The sequence below is a fragment of the Apodemus sylvaticus genome, chromosome 1, assembly GCF_947179515.1.
Source record: "Apodemus sylvaticus chromosome 1, mApoSyl1.1, whole genome shotgun sequence".
Classification (NCBI taxonomy): domain Eukaryota; kingdom Metazoa; phylum Chordata; class Mammalia; order Rodentia; family Muridae; genus Apodemus; species Apodemus sylvaticus.
The window spans coordinates 56,171,870-56,179,118 of NC_067472.1; positions in this window are offsets into that span (position 1 = coordinate 56,171,870).

Consider the following 7,249-nt stretch of genomic DNA (forward strand, 5'->3'; position numbering starts at 1 on the left):
GGAAGCAGCAGAGGCGAGTCAGGGTGAGCTGGAGACGTAGGACCAGCCCAGGCCCAGGCACTCTGGGCTCTGGGGCTACTTACTGAGGCCATCTGGTAGTCTGCGGGAGTTAAGGCCTCTGAGAGCGGGAAGCAGCTTGCCTCTTATCGTCCCCAGTCAACCACCGGGCTTCTCCAGGGCACAGGTTAGACTCCAGTCTGAGCCAGTGTGCGTAGCTGGGAGCGGGGAGCCAGAAGAAAGGCATGGAAAGATCTGTCGTGGGATGGCAGGCAGAAGGCTCTGGGCCAGGTGAAGCCATGGGTTCTCAGGGGAGAGGCCTCCGTGGTGACACTGGGCTCTCCTACCAAGGGGCCGCGGTCCAGCCACCTGAGTGGCCAGGACACCCACCTTTTCTCCTGAGATTCTCTCATCCTACCCACCACCCCTTGAGTCCCTGGCCACTTCTGGTCCATCCTCTTTTGATGCTGGGGAGCAGTGACCCTGACAGGCACAGTGCAGAGACTTGTTCCTTCCCAGGTCCCACCTCTCAGATCTTTAGAGTCAAATGAAGGAGCTGAGGAGCAGGGCATCCTAGCATAGGGCCCTGCCTGGACCCGGCCTGGACCCGGCCTGGGTCGGTCCTCCTCTTCTCCGAAGCTCACACTGCCCTGGTAGTCAGACACTCCCATGCTGCCTGCTTTTTCCCATCCGGTAAGATCTCTAAAGAAGTGTCCCCTCTGGAGTCTCGTGCTCTGCACCTGGGCTGGCGGAATGTCTAGCAGTTGAGCCAGCCCTGGAGCAGCCCCAGGCTCCTCAGGAGATCAGCAGCTGTCAGGAGAATGCAGTAAGGCTGGGCTTCAGGCCTGAGGTAAGGCTAGCCAGGCCTGAGGCTGCACCTGGGAGAGGGACTGGCGCCTTTCCTGGACTGTAGAGACCAAAGGGCCAATGTTAAAACCAAACAGTTGAACCAAATGTCCTAAAATGACCCAGACACACACTTGCCTTGTGCTGCCCAAGCAGGAAGCCTGAGGGTCAGCCATCAGGAAGAGAGGTTGGGGGCTGTCGAGAGGCTCAGTGATTAAGAGCACTGGCTGCACCACCAGACACAGACCCCAGGGTTCAATTCCAGCACCTACATGATAGTTCACAACCGGTTCTAAGTCTAGTTCTAGGGCTTCTGATGTCCTCTTCTGGCACTCATGGGCACTGTGCGCATGTGCATAGACACACCTGCAGGCAAAATACCCGTGCCCCTAAAATAAAATCCAAAAAGGAAAAAAGAGCCAGGCATGGTGGCTTATGCCTTTAAACCCAGCACTCAGGAGGCAGAGGCAGACCAACCTGTTCTACAAATTAAGTTCCAGGACAGCCAGGGCTGCTATACAGAGAAACGAAACTGCAGCTCAAAAACAAAACAAAACAACAACAAAAACAAAAACCCAACAACAAAAACAAAAAACAAAACCTCCAATAAATAAATAAGAAGAAGAAGAGAAGAGGAGGAAGAGGAGGAGAAGAGAAGAGAAGCCCGGCCTCAGCTCCACACTCCATGGCCAGTCTTAAACTCATTGTCCTGTTTACCTTCAAGTGCTGGACTTGTAGGTGTAGTCTCAGCGTGGCCTGCTCACCTTCTGTTGTTACTGTTAAACAGGGTCCCACTGTGTGCCCCAGGGTACTCTGTAGCTCTCCATGTAGACCAGGCTAGCCTAGAACTCAAGAGTTCTGCCTGCCTCTGCCTTCCAAGTGCTAGGAATAGTTATATAACACCATATCCCACCCAACTGTGTGTGTATGTGTGTGGTGTGTGTGTATGTAGACAGTTGCTCACTGTAGCCCATGCTAGCAATCCTCCTGCATCAGTCTAGTATTACAAACATGAGGAACCACTCCAGGCTAGAGACAGTCCTTTAGTTATATGGCCTGTCCCATGGTGAAAGGTGGAAGGGACAGGGAAGTGCTAGTTTGTCCCCTGACTTTCACTCTTGTGTGTAAAACATGCAGCTGCCTACCAGGCTGGGCGGTGTAACCTGGTCACCTACCTTCCTTAGTCCAACATTCCTCCTCTGCCACACCAGTGACCAAGTTTCCAGCATGTACATTGGTCAACACATTAAAACCATGGCATGTCCCCAAATAAAGCCCCTGACCAGCCAGGACCAGAGCACCTAGAACCCCAGGGCCAATGTTTAACTCAACATTTGAGGCACTTGGCTCTTTTGGGCTGAATCTTTTTGAGGTGCTACTGAATAGACCCTGCATAATCCTAAGGACTCCAGGAGACCCCAAGTCCTTCCACAAACCCATAGGTAGGCCTTGGAGCCCAGTGGGATCCTCAGGCTTGGGGTTTCAACCTCCAGAGTGTGAATTGTAGTTAGCTACTGGATGTTGGTGTCCACGGCCTGTTTGGCTTTCTAGGACTGTGTTGTCTTTATCCTGAAAGGACTGGCAAGATGGCTCAGTGGAAAAGGTACTTGCCGCCAAGCCTCATGATTTGAGTTTGATCCCTGGGACCAACGTGCTAGAAGGAGAGAACCAATTCACAAAAATTGTTTTATAACCTATATAGGCACATCATAACCTAATATAGGCATGTGCATATCCCCCAAAATGAATGAATGAATAACAAACAAATTTCACAAATGAGAAAAGAAAAGGAAATGATCTAAGTCACCTCACAAGATTGGTGTCGCCAATGAGATGACTTCTGAAGCAATGTCACATTACCTAGCACAGCAGATCATGGGAGCACACATGCATTCGTGCCTCTCTCTGTCTGTTACTGGAGATGGAATCCAAGGCGTCGCTTGACTATAAACCCCCTGTTACTGAGCTACATTTACAGACTGGCAAATGCTTTTTGTTTGTTTGGCTTTGGAGACAAGTTGGTGTGTGTGTGTGTGTGTGTGTGTGTGTGTGTGTGTGGTGTGTGTGTGTGTGTGTGTGTGTATGTGTGTGTGTTATCTTGTTTTGTTTTCTTCTTTTTCTTCTTCTTTTTATTTATTTTTTTTATGATTTTTTGTTTTTTTTCGAAACAGGTTTCCCTGTATAGCCCTGGCTGTCCTAAAACTCATTCTGTAGACCAGGTTGGCCTCAAACTCAGAAATCCGCCTGTCTCAGCCTCCCAAGTGCTGAGATCAAAGGTGTGTGCCACCATTGTTTTCTTCTTTTTTCTAGACAGGGTCTCACTGTATAGCCCTGGCTGTCTTGTATTTCACTATGAAGACCAGACTGGCTTCAAAATGACAGAGACATGCCTGCCTCTGTCCACCCCCCTTGAGTGCTGGGACTGAAGGCATGTGCTAGGGCACCTCAGCAGGGGACGAGTTTTTGTTATATAGCTCTGGTTGGACTGGAATTCATGATTTTGCATCAGCTCCTTGAGTGGTGGGATTGTAAGTGTGCACTACCACACCTAACTCTCCCACAAAAAGAAAGAAAAAAGGCTTTTAAGAAATCACTAAAGACTCTCCCCTACACCTCAGATACCATGGAAGATTGGGTGGAAAGATTGTAAGGGCCAGAGGACCAGGATGTCTCTGTGAGATCCTGTTTCCTAGAACTGACAGGGAAACTACATACATGTCACCACAATAGTGCAGCTGTCGAAACATAAGACTTAAACTGTAGCACCAAGGGACATGCTGACATGTAAAGGGGAACTCTCACAGGCCACACCCTAGACAAAGAACTATGGCAACTAATGACTGCTGAGAATTCATTTTCTCTAGGGAGGTGCCCCCTAATTGATTATTCAATTAGTCCTAAAATCATGAACATACAAGCAGCACTGAACAGACTCAACAGGTTGTATAATATACACTATTATGTGCATATATGTATTTAGTAATACATAGTAATAAAATAGTTTTAGTTAGGGTTTCATTACTGTGAAGAGACACCATGACCAAGGTAACTCTTACAAAGGCAAACACTAGTTCATTATAATCATGGTGGGAAGGAGGTATGGCAGCATGCAGGCTGACTCGGTGCTAGAGGGACCACGAGTGCTCCTTCATGGTCTGAAGGCAGCCAGAGGAGACTGTCTTCTGCAGGCAGCCAGTAGGAAGGTCTTATCATCACTGAGCATAGCCTCATCATAGGGAGAGACCTCAAAGCCTGCCTATCCAGTGACCCTTCCTCCAACAAGGCCATACCTCCTAATGAGGCTTGCTGCTTGGCTTCCAGAACCCATGTAAACTGGCAGCCTGCCTGTGCAAGCCTACAGGCTCTAAGGTGGGTGGAGGCAGGGAAACCACTGTGCCTTGCTGACTTCCAGTCTAGCTTGTGTAGGAAGCATTTTAGCCACTGAGCCTTCTCCTGAGCCTGCATGTTCACAATGCATATGTGTTGATAGGTGTGTGCTAAGAAATGCTTGCACCTGCCTGCCACCTTACTTACAATGTGCCAACTCTTCTTGCCTGAGCTGGGACTCATGTCATTTTACCCAGAACCGACAGCAAAATATGAAATAAGTGATTGACTATCTATCTTTAGTCGACCATTTTGAATCTGGGATATAAAAGTTAATGAAATGATCACTCCGTGGTATAAATAAGAAGAAGTTTTTGTTGTCATTTTCCAAAACAGGGTAGCTTTGGCTGTCCTGGAATTCATTCTGCAGACCAGGCTGACCTCGAACTGGAGATCCACTTGCCTCTGCCTCCTCATTGCTGGTCTTAAAGGTGTGCGCCACCACCGCCCGGCGAAGAGAAGGATTTTATTGCAGAGATGAGAGATGAGCCGGGCATCTGGAAGAGTTCAGAGCAGAGAAAGAAAGAAGTGGATTGACTGTGACCAGCAGGCTGGACATGGCCTGGGCTTTCTGCGACAGGGAGGAGAGTAGCAAGGAATACAAGGTGGAGAAAACATAGTAAGAGAAAGAGGGCAAAGCACAGAGTGGGAGAAAAACAGAAATAGCAGAGCTGTAAGGAGAACCAGGAGCTGGGGAGGGAAGCCTGTTAGTGTGCATTCAGGGCAGGAGAAGAGGAGAAAGGCATGGACTTTGAAATGTGTCCATGTGTACTTGTGACTCCTAGGGAACATGGGGGCCAGCACTCACTTTGATACGCTGATAGGTAGCATAGGTGGCCAGATGTCTTTTCTGACAGAAGTAAGGGAAATTATTCCTTTTGGGAGATGGGAACCAGTTTCACAAGCTCCTGAGGAATGCTGATTTTTTTTTTGTTGTTGTTGTTGTTGTTGTTTTGTTTTTCGAGACAGGGTTTCTCTGTGTAGCCCTGGCTGTCCTGAAACTCACTCTGTAGACCAGGCTGGCCTTAAACTCAGAAATCCACCTGTCTCTGCCTCCCAAGCACTGGGATTATAGGTGTGCGCCACTACCGCCCGGCGAATGCTGATTTTTATCTAACATCCAGAAATCCTCAAATTGTTCAGGTTGAGCTCATTCCTAGATATCTTTGTTGAGGTTTGGTCTGTTACTATGCATTGTAAATGCTAAAATCTGTGCCCAAAGGTCTCATAGTTACTAGCTTTTGTTTCACAAACTTTTTTCTTTAATTTAAAACTATTGGTTAATAAAAATGGCTACAGCCAACTGCTGGATGGATTAGCCCAGCACTGGAAGGATTGGATGTAGATGGGTTCTGAGTTTGATTAAAGGCAGCAGGAGGAAGAGAAAAAGAAGGAGTAGAAGGTGCCATGAGAGGAGATGTACTATGAACACATGACCAGGAGAAACTGAAGTATTTGGGGAACACTGCTGGGGAGGAAGCCAGGTCAGCAGTTAGAAAAGTAGATTAGGGTGACCCTCCAGTAATTGTCAAATCCAAATAAAACAAAATAATCATTGTCTGAATCTCATTTATTTGTGAGCCAGTCAGGGGTAGGTTTAAATTGGTTCTACTATATCTGAACTGCCTTTTGGAATTTGGAGAATCTATTTTCCTTTGAATCTGATATGGGATAGACCTAGTTTTGCTTGGAAGCTCATAGGCATACTGAGGTGGCAATGGCTGCTGGGTGACTACTGGGGACTCACACACTTCTATCTTACTGCTTTGCCAGTTTGAACATGTTTTCAACTGAAGACCCAAGATGGCTGCTGGAATTGTGGCTATCACAACTATAGTCTATCCGACAGAAAGGAGTGCTGTGTCCAGTGCAGCTTGCGTCCTGGAACCCTGGGTAAGAGCAGCAAGGAAGTGAAGAAAGGGCAGCCAAGGACACCAGCAGTAAAACTGGGATCAGGTGCAATCTGCCACCAATGCTGCTCAGTGTGGGAGCTAGGAGTAGCACTGGGGGAAGAGTTACCTAGTTTCAGTAGGTGGTCTCTGTAGGTGACCACCTACTGAAACTTAAAACAAGCAAGGAGAAAGCTGTACATACTGACCAAATGTTGTAGATGGCCCTGGTGCTGCTTGTATTTTGATGTTAATTCTGCTTTTCCAGGAGGGGCTGTCTGGAATGAGGAATGAATCACATACTCAAGTGACTTCTTGTAAACCATAAAGGAACCAATCACTGGGTGAGTAGGTGGGACTTCTGGGTTGGATGGGGAAGAGAGAAAGCAGGAGAGAAGTAGGGGTTTTCTGGGTGGGGCTAGAAAGAAGACATGATGCAATCACTTGTGTCTCCCAGTTTCAATGGTGGATCCACCAGGATTCACCACTGGAGGATTTAAATTTAATATGGCTTACAAGATTAGGTTCTAGTTGTTACGCCCAGTGATTGAGTTACCATTTTTTCTGAACTAAGTTTGTGTAGTGTTTTCCTTTATCCTGCGACTCAACTGGGTTTCAGGGAGAAAGGTAAGGTGTCAAAGCGTAGGTTTACCTGATGTGCACCACAAAAGGCTGTGGGAGTTTTGAAGCATGGGGCTGGCATGGTAGCGGCCCCACCATTGGGAACTTAGCAAGCTGGTTGGAGAGATTTTGGAGCTCTGAGTCAGAGAGTCTCCACAAGATAAGAAGAGGCCGGCCATTGTCCATGGCTGGGCAGCCCCCCGGGGCAGAGAGTAGTTGGGATTAGCATAGGATGGAACCACTTTTTAAATATTTCCTGCAACAATCAATAGTTCATAAACACTTATCCAAGTACTCCAGAGGAGAGCTTTGCCACTCCCCTTGAGCCTGGCCTGTACCCATAACAGTTTTGCCCAGTTCTCGGTGGGTCCAAGATTTTAGAGCTCTCACCACGGCCAAGCTCTTGTCAAAATATTCCTTCAGGGCTTCCTTGGCTCTCTACAAAAGAGGAAATGGGGAACAGGAGAAAAACATCCTATTCCCTTAAAGGTTTTCTGTAAATTGCCTCT